Raw genomic sequence first — 16,075 nt, forward strand, 5'->3', positions numbered from 1 at the left:
ACTAAACACTAGATGTACACACAAGTTACAAACTTTAAATTTATGGTCTATGTAATTGGTGGTCTATGCAATTTATATTCCACCAACAGAATCTCCATATTTCATTGTGGAGATTTTCTCCTCCATAGAAGAAGAGATCAGTCATTTCCAGGCCCAGGAATCTGTGCTGATGACTGGAGATTTAAATGCTAGAACTGGGGAGGAACTAGACTTTACAAGTACTGAAGGTGGCAATTACATCACTGTGGCTAACCTTAACTTCCCTAACCTTCCCAAGAGGAAGAACTGTGACAAAAACATTAATTAGTGGAAAACAAGTCTTATAGCTTTGCAGAGCCCTGGGTCTGCACATTGTTAGTGGAAGGCTGTGAGGGGACTCCTTTGGATGTTATACATATTGTTAAAACCTTGGCAGCAGTACTGTTGATTATGCTATAATCAACAGCTATAATCAACTGTTGATTATGCTATACTGTTGATTATGCTATAATCAACAGTATCAGATCACTGTCAGATCATTTTGTATCTGAAAGGAACAAACCCAGATAATATATGTTCTCAGCCCTGTAAACATAGTACAACATAAATGAGACATATGGATGGGCATCAAACAGTCTGCAGCAATACCAGGAAGCAATGATCAGTGAAGAAATCCAGTCTCTTCTAGACTCCTCTTTGTTCCAGATCTACACCAAGAATCCAGAAGGTCTAGAGATGTGCCTGGTAAACATTAACCACATATTTGGTCATTTGACTTTATTATCAAATTTAAAATGTAAAACAAAACAACCACAGAAAATGAACAAGGAGAAGTGGTTTGATTCAGACTGCAAAACCCATAGGAAGACATTAAGAAAAGTCTCAAACCAACCACACTGTGAGATTCTAAAGTAATATAAAAACACACTGGCCCTCATTTATCAATCTTGCGTGAAAACAGGTGCAGATCTGAGCGCAGAATTGGTCTTGCGATAGGATACACGTGTGATTCATGAAACATTCGTATCTGACCAATCCCAGTGTACGAATGATCGGATCTTGATAAATGTGGTGGCTGAATTCGATCGTCATTAACATGTTACGCCCTTAAATATTCCTGGTTCGGAGGCCTCGCCCACTAAGGTCAAACATGGAGAGAAGAGTTACTGGCAAAAAACAAAACTTTTCAGAGATGGAGATCGACATCCTGACATCCAAGGTGGCGCAAAATAAGGATGTGCTTTTTGGCAGTCTGAAGAGTGGGATCAAAGGAGCTCATAAAACCGCTGTGTGGAAGAGGGTAACGGAGGCAGTCAACAGCGTTGCCATATACACCGCGTTCCAAATTATTATGCAATATGGATTTAAGTGTCATAAACATTTAATTTTTTGTCTTTCAATTAAACTCATGGATAGTATTGTGTCTCAGGGCACTTTGGATCATTGAAATCAATCTCAGACACCTCTGATAATTAGTTTGCCAGGTGACCCAAATCAAAAGAAAACTACTTAAGAAGGACGTTCCACATTATTAAGCAGGGCACAGGTTTCCAGCAATATGGGAAAGAAAAAGGATCTCTGCTGCCGAAAAGCGACCAATAGTGCAATACCTGGGACAAGGTAAGCGTGATCATCGTACTGTAAAGAGATTTATGGCTGATTCAGAGCACAGACGGGTCCGTGCAGATAAAGGCATAATGAGGAAGGTTTCTGCCAGACAAATTCATCGGATTAGGAGAGCAGCTGCTAAAATGCGATTACAAAGCAGCAAACAAGTATTTGAAACCGCTGGTGCCTCTGGAGTCCCGCGAACCTCAAGGTGTAGGATGCTCCAGAAATTTTGCAGTTGTGCATAAACCTGCTATTCGGCCACCCCTAAACAACGCTCACAAGCAGAAACGGTTGCAGTGGGCTCCTGGATGGTCCAGGTGGATGGTTGCTGGATGGCCACCATGTCCCAACAAGGCTGCGACGTCAGCAAGGAGGTGGCGGAGTAATGTTTTGGGCCGAAATCATTGGGAGAGAGCTGGTAGGCCCCTTTAGGGTCCCTGAAGGTGTGAAAATGACTTCGGCAAAGTATGTAGAGTTTCTGACTGACCCCTTTCTTCCGTGGTATGAAAAGAACCGATATCAAAGAATGGGGTCCTATGTTAACATGTTACTTGGCCTGTTAAGATGTTTTTGCTTTAAATAGCTTTTGATTTCAGTAAATATGACCTCCTAATGCTGCAAATTCAACAAATTACCATTTTTGGTTCTTTACAACCTATAAAATGTTTTGAAACTCCATTGTGCATAATAATTTGGAACAGTGCATTTTGACTTTCTTATTTTTGAAAAAAATACTGTTATCATTGGGAGGTTTGTTCAATAAAATTTTAATTATACTCAAACGGTTGATGGCTTGAAAATTATACTGAGTGTCATTTGCATCGACTATTTAGGAAAATCTGAGAAATAGAACATTTGCATAATAATTCTGGAACGTGCTGTAGGAACGGACTCCGGCTGAGGTTTGAATACAAGTCAATAATTTAACCTATGCCTAACGATTTAAATGAATCTTTTATTCATCTGCAGCCTAAAAGCTTATGCTTGCTAATTGATTAAGGTAATTCTTTACATTTAGGTCAAGAAAAAGTGGTCTGATTTAAAGCTGGCCACCAAAAAGGGTTGCTGCACTAAAGCGCAACATCAGGCAGACTGGAGGAGGCCAACCAGACTCCAGCCTGATCTTGACGGGGGACAGAGGAGAAAATTGCCTCATCGATTGGGTCCGAGTCGATCTCGGGCATAAGTGGTGTAGGAGACACAGACGCACTCGCGTCAGAGCCAGAGCCAGAGCCAGGGCAGAATGGTAACTACCCCCTTTTGCTTGCATTGTAAAATCTATCGAACTCTGACTGTACACCACTTCTTACAAATAATAAGGCTTACGCATGTTACATACCCATGTAACATGCGTAAGCCTTATTATTTGTACATACATGTTTATTGTATTTTAAAATGTTTCAGAGCCAGGCACCAGCAGTATGTCGGCCAGGTCTCCTCCCCAGACTGGTCCCCCCAGAGTGAGCGCGTGCCCTCTGCCCCCGTGCTGCGCCAAGACCAAACATCGTCACGGCAGAGGTCCTGGAGAGACAAAAATAAATATGCAGTTTATTGACCTCAGTTGTCGGCGCACTCAAGGCAATAAATAACACATTAAAAGAAATGAATGACACTCTAATAAAGCCATAATAAAATGTTTAAATGACTAAATGTTGTCCATTGTCTGTGTTTAGTATGCCTTTAGCCAATTTCACCTAGAATACTTCACATTACTGATTAAATACTGCAGAGCATTTGCAAGACTTTAAGGTATACTTTACGTTTTAAAAGCGATGAATGAGGTCCTGTCTCCTCCGTATAGCCCCCAGTGGAGGCTGTACTGGCCATGGTTCCATGGGCATGGGCTCATCTGGCTGCACCAGCACATCAAGAGGCACACCATTCACTAATGCAATGTTGTGCAAAACTGAACAGGCCAAAATAATGTCGCACACTTTTTCTGGGGTATACAACAGCCTTCCTCCTGCTGGTCCGAGACAGACCCACCTGCCCTTCAGCAACCTGAAGCAGCGCTCCACAGTGACCCGTGTGCATGTGTGCGCACTATTGAATCTGCGTTCCTGCTCTGTAGCAGGGTTAGCCAGCGTGGTTATAAGGTATTCTGTGAGAGGATAACCCTTGTCACCTAGAAGAAGCATACCAAAATGTTAATTATCTGACACCTTGTTTAGTTAATGCCATTTATCTAGGGTAGTTACTTACCAAGGAGATGACTTTGGCTCTGCAGTGCGCCCTCCTGCAGCCGCGCGCCGACACAGCTGTTTTGAAAAATAAAGAGAGAACCGGGACCAGGGAACAGCACCGTTCAGAATGAAATGCCAGGTACTCACAGCTGTGGTAATGCTCAGGATGGCAGGCGAGCGGATACCAGCAGGAAGCGTGGAGGAATGCTGAGTAGATCTGGAGGCAGGTGAGCAGGGGCAGGGAAACAGATCACCAGGGGGAATCACCGAACAGCCAGGGAACAGTCAGAACTCGTGGTCGGGGATGAAAGGCTGAGGTGATTACCAGGGCTGAGACAGACAAGCAGGCCGGGGATGGGAGGAGCGGCAGAGGTGCTCGGGCGGGGGTTCCCGGTCGACGGGAGGGTCCTGGAGGGCTGGTCCGGGTGCTGCTGGTGGAAGTCAGTAATGAGCCGAGGGTCGAGGATGTAACTGGCGGGGACCCAGCATCTCTCCTCTGGACCATAACCCTCCCAGTCGACCAGGTACTGGATGCCCCTCCCATGGCAACGAGAGCGGATGAGCCGTCGTACTGTGTAAGCCGGGTCTCCATCGATAAGGTGAGGTGGCGGAGGAGTCGGGGTAGCAAGAATCAAGGGGCTCTCGAGAACTGGCTTGATTTTAGAGATGTGAAATGTGGGGTGAACTCGCATAGACCGGGGAAGCTTGAGGCGGACTGCAGCAGGGTTGATGACCTTCTGAATCTTGAAGAGGCCGATGAACTTGGGTGCCAGTTTCTTTGAGTTGACCCGGAGCGGTAGGTCCCGGGTCGACAACCACACCTTCTGTCCCACTTGGTAGGTGGGTGCCATGGTGTGTCAGCGGTTGGCCGAAGCTGTGTAATGGCCCATCGACCGCAGAAGAGTGGATCTGGCCCGGGACCAAGTGCTACGACATCGGTGGATGAAAGCCTGTACAAAAGGACAAGAGACCTCCCTCTCCTGGGCCGGGAACAGGGGTGGCTGGTAACCATAAGCACACTGGAACGGGAGAAGCAAGTGGAGGAGCTGATGAGTGTGTTGTGGGCGTATTCCACCCACAACAACTGCTGCGACCAGGACGTGGGGTGACTGGAGACCATGCACTGGAGAGCCACCTCCATCTCCTGGTTCCTCCGCTCCGTCTGGCTGTTGGATTGTGGATGGAAACCGGATCACAGGCTGGCCGTGGCCGCAATGAGGGAGCAGAACTCTTGTGGCAAACCAGAGGAAACAACACAGCCTGTCCTGCCCTGGGGGTGGAGGCCCAGGCTCAGGTTAGGGGAGGTGGTAGAGGGAGTGTTCTATTCAGTGAGTGTTTTGCAGCCACTGGGCACATGGCAGTGGTCTCACCTGCAGCCCATCTGTTAATCAGCCACTCACTCAACTCACACTTGCAGCAATCACAGCAAGTATATACTCACTGGGTTTCCGAGCGAAGCAGACAGGCAACACCTCAGGATCATCACACGAAAGCCTGATGATCATCCGCACAGGGGAGCCGTTGTCCCCCAGATAGTGAGTAAAAGGCTTTGTTCTGGTTACAAACGGGGCAGGTCTTGACAAACCCCTTGGTGTCCTGGTCCAGGGAGTCCCACCAGAACCGACGCTGAAGAACCTCCTTGGTCTGGATCCCTGGATGGCAGGCTGTGGGCCCGCTGGAGCACCTCGGAACGGAGGTGGGCCAGGACAAAGAGCCAGTTGGGAGGACAGGTGCTGGGACCTGGTTGCTCCTCCAGGGCCACTCTAACTCTCTCCTCAATTCCCCATGCAATGGCGGTGGCCAGACGAGCAGAGGGAAGGATGGTGTCTGCTGCCCTGGAAACCTCCTCTCCCTTCAGGAACTGATGGGAGAGTGCGTCAGGCTTTACGTTGCGGGTCCCTGGGCGATAGGAGAGAGTGAAATTGAACCTGGTGAGGAAGAGGGACCAGCGGGCCTGCCTGGAGTTCAGTCTTTTGGCTGATGTACTCCAGGTTCTTGTGATCCGTCCACACAAGGAACGGTTGTTTGGACCCTCCAGCCAGTGACGCCACTCCTCCAGTGCCATTTTGACCGCCAGGAACTCCGATTGCTAATGTCATAGTTCTTTTCTGCAGGGTTCAGACACCAAGAGAGAAATGCGCAGGGGTGAAGCTTCTGGTCATCGATAGCCTGCTGAGACAGGACAGCCCCCACCCCGACATCAGAGGCGTCCACCTCCACCACGAACTGTCCAGAAGAGAAAGAAAAGTCAGAGAAACCCAGATGACAAGAAGATGTGAGAAGCGAGAAACGATGCAGAAACTAGAAGCTGAGATCTTTGCTCAAAGCTCAGAGTCCCGGCTCTGTAGCCATGTAAACTCTTAGTTCTAAGCTGCTAGCCACAAACTCATGGCTCTAAGTCATTTTTGCACTTTTCGCGTCTTTTATTTTTCTTTACCACAAGCTACAAGTAACATGACTTTTGTCTACATGCGCAATCTTTTATTTTTATAAGCCAAGTCAAGACCAACTGAACCAAAACAACAGAAGTGCCTCAGAGTAATTTTGTATCTTTTAATCATCATCAAGTTTTCCTTTTTGAAGATTTTGACAACTTTAGAGTCATCTGGTCAACGCCAGTCTCCTCTAAAGGTATCCAACCAAAGTGAAGAGCATTAGAGTTTATTTCGCATCAACCCGCAAGAGACACCAGCAGATAACACCTACACGACCGCCTGCAGAGAAGCCGAGCAGAAATCAAGAGTACCCGAGACAGAAAGTCTCCTGGCAAACTCCACCGTAGCTGAACCGCTGAGACACCGGCAGAATCCCTCATCGTGATAACGGGACACGGCCTCCAAGAGAATCCACCTAGATCCCGTGTCTCCAGGGTTACCACGGCAACCACAGCCACCTGGGTTCCAGCCGAGGATCCTCAGCTACAGCGCAACTCACAGTAGGCCGGTCTTAACACTCTGCTCATGACTGGGTTGATGTCGAAATATAGCAATATTTAATCATCAAACCTAATTCGTAGATGTAGTGTCATTAGCTGTATAGCCATAGTGTATAGCCATAACATATCCTCTCCCACCATTGCCAACTCATCACACTGCTCATTTCATTATTATTTTCATCTTTATGATTAGGTGTAATCATGATTTATGATTACACCTTGCATTTACTCTCTAGATAGTAGTTTAGTTAAATAAACTCCTTTATTTACACCCAGTTGTTGTCCTGTTGTATTCTTTTGACGTAGAGACTGGAGATCCATTGAATCGAGAAGTCATGGCTTCCGATATGAGATTGATAAATTTGGCAATGAAGTAATTCATTGGTGTCCTCCTAGAGGACTGGTGCCCCATTTCAACAAGAGTAAATCCTAAAATATGGCTTAACGCTACAGGTGCTAAAAAATGATGTCATGTATGTCTGTAATGTTTGAGTTTTTTGAAGAGAACACATTGGGCGTTGGACCCCTAAATTAAGTTAATTCAAGCAGTACAGGATTGTCTGCCAATACACTGAACCCAAAAGACAGGGATGTGGATACAGAGGTGTTGGTGCAGTGGGGAAAGCATCTTTATCCAGCCAAAATATTGGAAATATCAGGATTGAAATTTCATTTATCATCCTTTACTGGCAATTTGACCTATGAAAACGTGCACTAGATAGAGTTAATTAGTGGTCACGTCACAGCTAGTTTTATTGCAACTTTCAAACAGGTGCTATGAAAGCATTATTGACATACATGAAAGGCTTGAAATTACAGCTTGTGGTGTTTGTAATTTTAGCAACAGGTCAATAGCCTTCGATGACACGCACGTTATTGTTTGCTAAGTTGACTTATCACTATATCGCTAATGCATGAATGGTTGGTTGTCTGTAGCGTTATTCGTTTGCTAGATACCTCATTCCCTACCTGGATTTTAGTTTTTTAAAATCTCAACATTTGCTAAGAACTTTCAATTCAAACCATGTTCTATATGTAAAATAATCAATTCGATAGAAGAGTTCAAGGGCACTGACACCAATAAGGAGTGTGGCAGAGGGAGGTGGAAAAAGAAACCCATCCACCATTCCTTCTGTTTTTTTTAAAACTTTATTGCCTTAAATGTACATTAACAGGCAATTAACATCGCCAAGGAATGCAAAAAGAAAATAAATAAATAAATTAATTAATTAATTAATTAAATTTTTTTTTAAAGATTTTTAAAAAAAATCATCTTGAGATTGGGTCTCAACTGTCACACAGAGATAGCACTGTAAAGGGTATAGCACACATTTTATCTAGTTCTGTACTCCAAAAAAGGGATATTTTAGATAATAAAAGAGATATAAGAGATATATAAGAGAATATAAAAGTCCTAAGCGAGATAGTTAGTAACTGGGATCCACCTTCTCATAAAAGCAGGTACTTTTAGCTGTAATTGGGCAGCCATATATTCCATCATGTAGACATGTTTTACTTTCTGTAACCACTGACTGATCATGGGAGGGTCAGTCTTCATCCAATTGATAGTAATCCTTTTTCTTGCAATCATCAACAAAATATGTAATATATAACATTGTTCAGTGGTAAACAGATGATCAGGAAACACATCTAATAGAAATAACAAAGAGTCCATAGGAAGGTCCACTGCCACAATTTTTTCCAGTTCTTCTTTGACATTTTTCCAAAATGTTTGTAATTTCGGGCAGTCCCAAAATATATGAGTATGGTCGCCGACCATACCACAGTTCCTCCAGCATTTGTTGCTGGGATTGTCCTTGGAAACAAGAGTTGTTAGTGGTGTTCTGAAGAACCTAATTTTGACCTTACAGTCAAATTCTTTGTATAGTTGGCTTCCAACCCCCCTATGGCATCTGGAACATATTTTTTTCCCAAGAGTCATCATCTATTATTGCTCCAGTTCCCATTGTTGCTTGATGTGTAGTGTATTGTCTGACATATCCATCATTGATTTTTTGTACATGTGGGATATTAGTTTTTTTGTTAAAGAATGGTGTTCAACAAGATATATGAAATAGCTTTCTATATTTGTAGGTTCCTTTTGTATATTTTCCCAATCTGTATTTTTTGTGACATAATGTCTGATTTGTAATTATATATAAAGATCACTTGAAGGTAAGTCAAATTTGTCTCTAAGTTGTGAAAAAGATTTAAATACCTGTCCATCCAGGTGTTGATTTATTATTATCAGACCAGTCTCTGCCCATCTTTTATAAGCCCTATCATACATAGATGGTAAAAACTCCCTGCTATAGGCATAGCCCGTGACAGGTTTACAGCTCCCTTAAGTTGTTTTTGAGCTAAATTCCAGACCTTCAATGTGTGTACAATTCATAAATCATTGATTTTAAGTTTTTTCTGAGATTGCTGGCTAAGAAATGGAAGACTAGACAACGGTACCCCTGGAATGGAGTTTTGTTCAATACTCATCCATTCTCTAAGTCCCCAACCACCCATGCCACCACTGCTTGCAGCTGAGCTGCCCAGTAGTAAAATTTTAGATTGGGTAGGTTCAAGCCTCCTTTCTCCTTTGCTGACATCAGTACTTTCAACCGTATTCTTGGTCTTTGGTTTTGCCAAATGAATTTTGATATAAATTTTTCTAATAAATTAAATATAGATTGTGGTACTAAAATAGGGAGGGACTGAAACAAAAATAGTAGTCTTGGTAGGATATTCATTCTCACAGACTCTATTCTGCCAAAGAGTGACAAGGGGAGCAAATCCCATCTATTTAAATCCTTTTTAATTTCTTTGATCAGTTTATTGTAATTAGAGGAAAATAATTGTGTGGTTTTAGGTGTGAGAAAAACACCAAGATATCTGAATCCCTGATTGGATATTCTGAAAGAGACCAGGTCATCTAACTGGGAGGGCCAGTCCCCAATGATCATCATGGCTTCAGATTTGTTCGTATTAACTTTATAGCCCGACACTTTACTGTACTCATTAAGGTCATGTAGGAGAGCGGGGACAGAGGTAATAGGATTTTCCAAAAATATTAATATATCATCTGCGAAAAGTGCCAGTTTATGCTGGTTATTTCCCTCATCAAGTATTCCCTGTATGAGAGGATCAGATCTTATCAGTTCGGCTAGCGGTTCAATGCTGAGAGCAAACAAAGAGGGTGACAAAGCATCTCCTTGACGTGTGCCACGTCCCAGCGGGAAGAATTCTGAGCAATGCCCGTTTACTCTAACTCTGGATCTTGGGTTTTTATAAAAAAGTTTTGATCCACCTCACAAAGATATCATTGAAGCCCATTTTGCTGAGAGTCTGTTCTAAGAAGGTCCAGTCGACCCTGTCGAATGCCTTGACGGGTTGTCCCTCTTGGCTGCAAGTGACTGTAAATTCAAGGCTCTTCTTACATCATCAGTTCCCTGTCTATTGTTAATAAAACCCGTCTGGTCTGGCTTTATAAGTTTTCTAATGTATTTTTGTATTCTATTTGCTATAATGGAAGTCAAGATTTTAAGATCTACACATAGGAGACTGATAGGGCGGTAAGATGTACATAGAGTCGAGTCTTTATTGTCTTTATGAATAACACTTATCACTGCATATGACCATGACCCAGGGGGGTGTCCTTTCTCTACACAAAACTGGAGTTAACTCATTTATCAGGGTTTTATAATATTCTCCAGGAAGGCCATCTACCCCTGGAGATTTGTTATTTTTAAGTCTGAGAATATTTTCCTTGATTTCTTCTTCTGTAATTGGACGTGTCATTGTATCTGCCTCCTCTACTGTTAATCTGGTTAAATTAATTGAATTAAGGAAGGATTCAATCTTTTCTTTTTTATGAGGCTGATCTTCACCTGTATACAGCTTTTGGTAATAAGTAGCAAATGCCTCTGAGATATCTTTTGGTTGGGTTAACATCTGGTTATTATTTGGGCATTTTATTTTATGCACTACTCTGTTAGATTGAGCTTTACGCAGCTGGAAGGCCAGTAGGCGGCTTGTTCTGTTACCAAATTCGTAGTACTTCCTGTTAATAAATCGCAATGCTCCTAATTGCTCTATGTTTTTACCATGATTGGTAAGGTAAGGTGGTATGCTTTTATCTAATATCATAGTGATCATGCATTTTCCACTTGTCCCTTAAGACTGAAAAAGAAAGATGGAGTAAATAGAAAAATTACTTAAGCAAAGACAGCAAAGATTCAATGTAAATTCTGTCATTTGTGGTCAGTTTGATACAAATGATCTAGGCCACCAGTTGGCTGGTCTGTCTTACTTGCTGTAAACCACGGATTCTCAATGACTGCCTATTATTACTTTTACAAAATGGAGGTACATGAATTTCTTTCTTCTTCCACCTCTCTCTAAAGACTGAGAAAGGACCTGAGACCAGTTGAGCCCCGGAGAAAGCAGCTCACTGTAAATGACTCATCATCCATGCACATGAACATGTCATTCCTAACAGCACCCCCATAGCTGTTCTAAAATCTCTGTAAACCTAGCTTATTGCTCAAACAGAACACACACACACTTCCTAATCTAGGCCCAGCATATTAGGTCTTTATTGACTGTTGTCATGACATCACGTGAGAAGAACCTAGAAAACCATAAAGTAATTCTATTATTTTTAAGGAAATCTTAGTCACTCACTGTGTCAGCTGCAAATGTCTTCAGCAACATGTCTCTGCAGATATATACAATTAATTGCAAGTTTGTCTTTGCAAACAACTAATTTATTGTTTAGAGTACAGTACCTATGGAAGCCCATTTCCGCTACTTAAAAAAAACAGTCATGTAGTATCTCACAATTATTACTTCAAATCTCATATGACTTTAACCATAATGACTTAACTATTTCATAATTATGACTCAGTATCTCAACAATATCTTGACAGAAGACTACTATTGTAGACTTGCTACGCAACAAAGGATTTTAAGCAAGAAGAATCATTGGAAGAACAAAACTGATGTGAAACAAAGCTGCCACAAGCTGTTTTTTCCTGGGCAAAGATTCTTCTTGCTTAAAAATCTAGCACAGCCACCACCCCTTGCTCTTCCCCACATGCCCCCCAAGACATCTCAAAAGACAACATAAGGGTTTTTACAAGACTGTTCTAACAAAGACCTCATCTAAATAACACTGGAGAATTAGCAATGGAGACTCCCTCTCCCACTCAAACAAACACACACACACACACACACACACACACACACACACACACACACACACACACACACACACACACCACAGCCATGAGGGTTTACATTTTCATATTACACATAATGACATAATGACACTAAATGACAGTGAATCCTTCTCAGCTAAGGGATTTCTTCTAAATTTCATGGTTCTCATTGGTGAGGGAGTGGAAGTGGGGTGAAACTCCAGGGGTGCAATCACCAGCAGCCAACAAAATGAACACAATGCAGAGAGTTAAGTCTAAACAGGGATAGATTTTAATATTAGCTACTGTCACATTTCATGCCAGTTGCCTTCGCTTGAGGGAGGGGCTGAGGGACAACGCCCACTTAGGAGACTGGAACTGTGTCCCACTTCATACCATTATTTTATATCTGCAAAATTCTTATTTTGAGCGAATCTAAGGATGATAACGGAGAACAATAGGAAAGATCGTAAAGAATCTGTTTGGCCACCTAAGAAATTTATATCCTGCGAAAATATAAGGTAAGAAAACATTTACTCTATTATTTTTGAGAAGTTGTGTTCATGTAGTTTATTTCGAATTAAATAATGCTATAGGCGAATGAACAAATGTCATTAAGTATGTATGTTTATAATGCTTCATTAACATGTGTTAAAGTGAAAAGCTAACCGTGATTAGCGCGCTAGTATTTTTTTCAATGTAGAAGTAACTAATTTTACTCTGTGTTGCTAGTATGTGTTAACGTTGTCAGATGATTTTAAGCTTAAACGAGCTCGGCGTGAGAAGTAAATGAGTGAAGTGAATGAGTAAAGTGACTGAGAAAACTGTCTTTTACACACTTGTACACTTAGACAGAGAGGACAGGGAAACACATCAAGGAGCAGAAGTCTCCTGCGCAGCCATCGCTTGGTCTGGACTGTTGTCTCCAGTCTACCACTCATGGTTCCCATCGCCGGGCATCACCCACTTCCTCATTGTTCACCCATGTTCCAGATGACAACTCAGGGATTTGTGAGTAATAACTAACATGTTATTTTGTTTGTAGTTCCGGTTAGCGAGCAGAGCTGCGTGTCGACAGCACGACGGCAGACATTGCTGAAGTTGTAATAAACATCACAATCCAATATTCTGAAGCTACAAAAACACAACACTCTTATGTACAAGTTAATTGTTGGTCCGATACACACACACCCAGCACGGGAGTGTATGTCTGTCTCGAGCTGGGTGGAGCTAAAGTCACCACTCACCTACAAACCTGCCAGCTGTCAGTAATCAAGCCACCTGCCAGCCATCTGCAATCAAGTCACCTTCACTCCAGTCTGCATAAAACCCTGGTCCAGTTCACAGCTCTTCGCCAGATTGTCAGCTTACCTAAGTGGTATCGTATATTGGCTCAGAGAATCGTCAGTGTCTCATTCTTTAGTTCTCTTGCTAGCTTTATAGCTCAGTTCCTGACCGTGTTTTTTCCCCTTGTTTCCAGGTCCGGCTTCTGCCGCCACCCTTCCAAGTCCCAGCAGCCCAGCTACCCTTCCAAGATCCAGCAACCCCTGCCCCGCTCCAGCCGCTCCTACCTTTGCGTAATAAACACCTGTGTTTTCTACAGCAATTCAGTGTCTTGTCTGCATTGTGGGTCCAGACCTCCATCCATCATGACAGAATAATCTGGCCATGAAATGGACCCTGCAGACACTAGCTCCGAATTGCACCCAGTCCAGCGAGCAGTAGGCCATCAGGGAGTAATTATTGGTCAGCACGAGCAGAGTATCTGCGCCCTGTTTGAGCACAGTCAAGCTCTATCCCGTCAAGTCTCGGAACTGACTGCACATGTTGCGGCTCTACTGTCCACTTCGTCGTCGGCCTCTTCCACTACATCTGCTCCTCCTGCTGCTGCTGTTCCACCTCCTCCGGCCACTCCTATGCCGCAAGATTCCAGACCCACACTTCCAGATCCATACTCAGGTCAGCCAAATCTTTGTTGGGGTTTTTTGTTCCAGTGCCGCTCTGTTTTTCAGTTAAAACCTAGGTCATTTACGTCAGACACCTCCAAGATTCAATACATCTGTGGACTGTTAAGAGGCAGGGCTTTGGCTTGGGCGGAAGCCAGGTTTTCTTGTCGCATATTCGATAGCACCAGTTTTGATGATTTTGTAAAGGAGTTTAGAGGAGTTTTTGACCACCCCAATTACCAGTGTGATGCATCCATGCATCTAATGACTCTCTCTCAGGGACAACGCCCCATTTCTGACTACACCATTGAGTTCTGGACACTGGCTGCTGAGGTGGATTGGACCGAGGAGACCTTAAACTGCTTTTCAAGAAGGGGTTAAGTGGCCAAATGAAGGATGAGCTAATTTCTAGGGAGGAGCCCACCAACTTGGAGTCTCTAATTTCTTTGGTCAACAGGGTTGATAACCGCTTACGCTCCCACCTGTCCTGTCCTCTTCACATGCCTTGCATGAATTGACAGGTAGATAAACTCCATCCCCAATTACTACACAGACAAAGAGGCTCAAGTTGACTTCTTTAATGCAGCAACTGGCAGTAGGGTAAAATTGACAGAAAGAAAAAACATACAGTTAAAACTGTTCGGATTTCCATTGTGTGTGAGATTAAACATATCACTTATGTTATACGTTATACTAATAATGCACAATATCCAAATAAGGCCCAAATGTACATGTAAATGTATAAATGCAATATAACTGCATTTAAAATAACTACAAACATATCTAAAACATAAAGACAGGCTACTGGTAAGTATATGCTACATACATTGTCTCTGTATGCATATTCTCTCAACTTAAAGCAAGCCAGAACATGTGGCCGACATGAATCTGTACAGTTATCTGCCCACAATCTGTTATAATGTCTCTGCTTTGTAAAAATATACATGCACATCAATAAATGGTAAACTAAAGGATTATTTATACATACCGACGATGCTTTCAAAGACTTGAACGTCTGGATGATGTCCGATAAAAAGGCATGAACTTTCCCTCTGCTCTGACATGGACAACTACCTAGACGCTTACTGATGATGTCATTAACTAGAGACACGGATTACCTGACCTAAATGACTGCTATACAAACCCAACAGCAGGAGGTGCTATTTAACAAATAAAATTAACTGACTGATAAGGCAGTACACCACTGTCGAGAGAAGTCGGTTCAGCCCCATGTTTTCAAGCCACAAACTGCATCTGCCTCTCCCGTCTGCACCCCCATCCAAGGCTCCCCTCAACTTCCTCCTGAGGAGCCTATGCAGCTTGGCCGGGCCTGTCTCACCCCAGAAGAGAGGTTACGGCGCCGTCAGGCAGCTGAGTGCCTATATTGTGGCAAGAAGGGACATTTCATTTTTCACTGCCCGGTTTGACCAAAAGACAGGGCTCATCAGTAGCTTTGGGGGTTCTGGTGGGCAAAACTAAATCCCCCTCTGTTCCTCAGTCCCGTTTTCAGATCCCCGCTGCTCTTTGCTGTCGTACTTTGTCTTTGCCTTTGTTGGCCCTGGTGGATTCTGGGGCCGAAGAGAATTTTTTGGACCAGCAGGTGGCACCCAGCCAGCATGTCCATATGGGCCCCACATGGGTTATAAATGGGTTACATGGGTACCAAGTGGGCATGGTTATAAACAGGGCAAATTTTATAGGCCCCATATTGTTTCAGAAACATGGGCTCCACATTTGAAGCCCATGTATGCTTGCTAAATGGGCCCCATAAGGTATACATGCGGGCGAAGAGAGATCTGGGCTAGAACTGGGTAGCACCATGGGGGAGCCATTTGGTTGCATTTACATGGGTGCCACATGGGAAGCCCATGTGGGCTGGCCACATGGGCCCTACAGGTAATGTAACTGGGCTAAGTGGGCAAGGTATGGAACTGGGCAAAACTATGGGGGACCCATATGGTTTTAGTTACATGGGTGTCACATGGGGAGCCCATGTGGGCTGACTACATGGGCCCTGTGGGGAATGTAACTGGGCTAAGTGCGCATGGTATGGAACTGGGCAACAGTATGGGGGACCCATATGGTTTCAGTTACGTGGGTGCCACATGGGGAGGCCATGTGGGCTGGCTACATGGGCCCTACAGGGAATGTAACTGGGCTAAGTGGGCAAAGTATGGAACTGGGCAAAACTATGAGGGACCCATATGGTTTTAGTAATGTGGGCCCCACAAT

The sequence above is a fragment of the Seriola lalandi genome, unplaced genomic scaffold, assembly GCF_002814215.2.
Source record: "Seriola lalandi dorsalis isolate HSWRI2012SDOR001 ecotype SW California unplaced genomic scaffold, Sedor1 jcf7180002054630, whole genome shotgun sequence".
NCBI classification, from domain to species: Eukaryota; Metazoa; Chordata; class Actinopteri; order Carangiformes; family Carangidae; genus Seriola; species Seriola lalandi.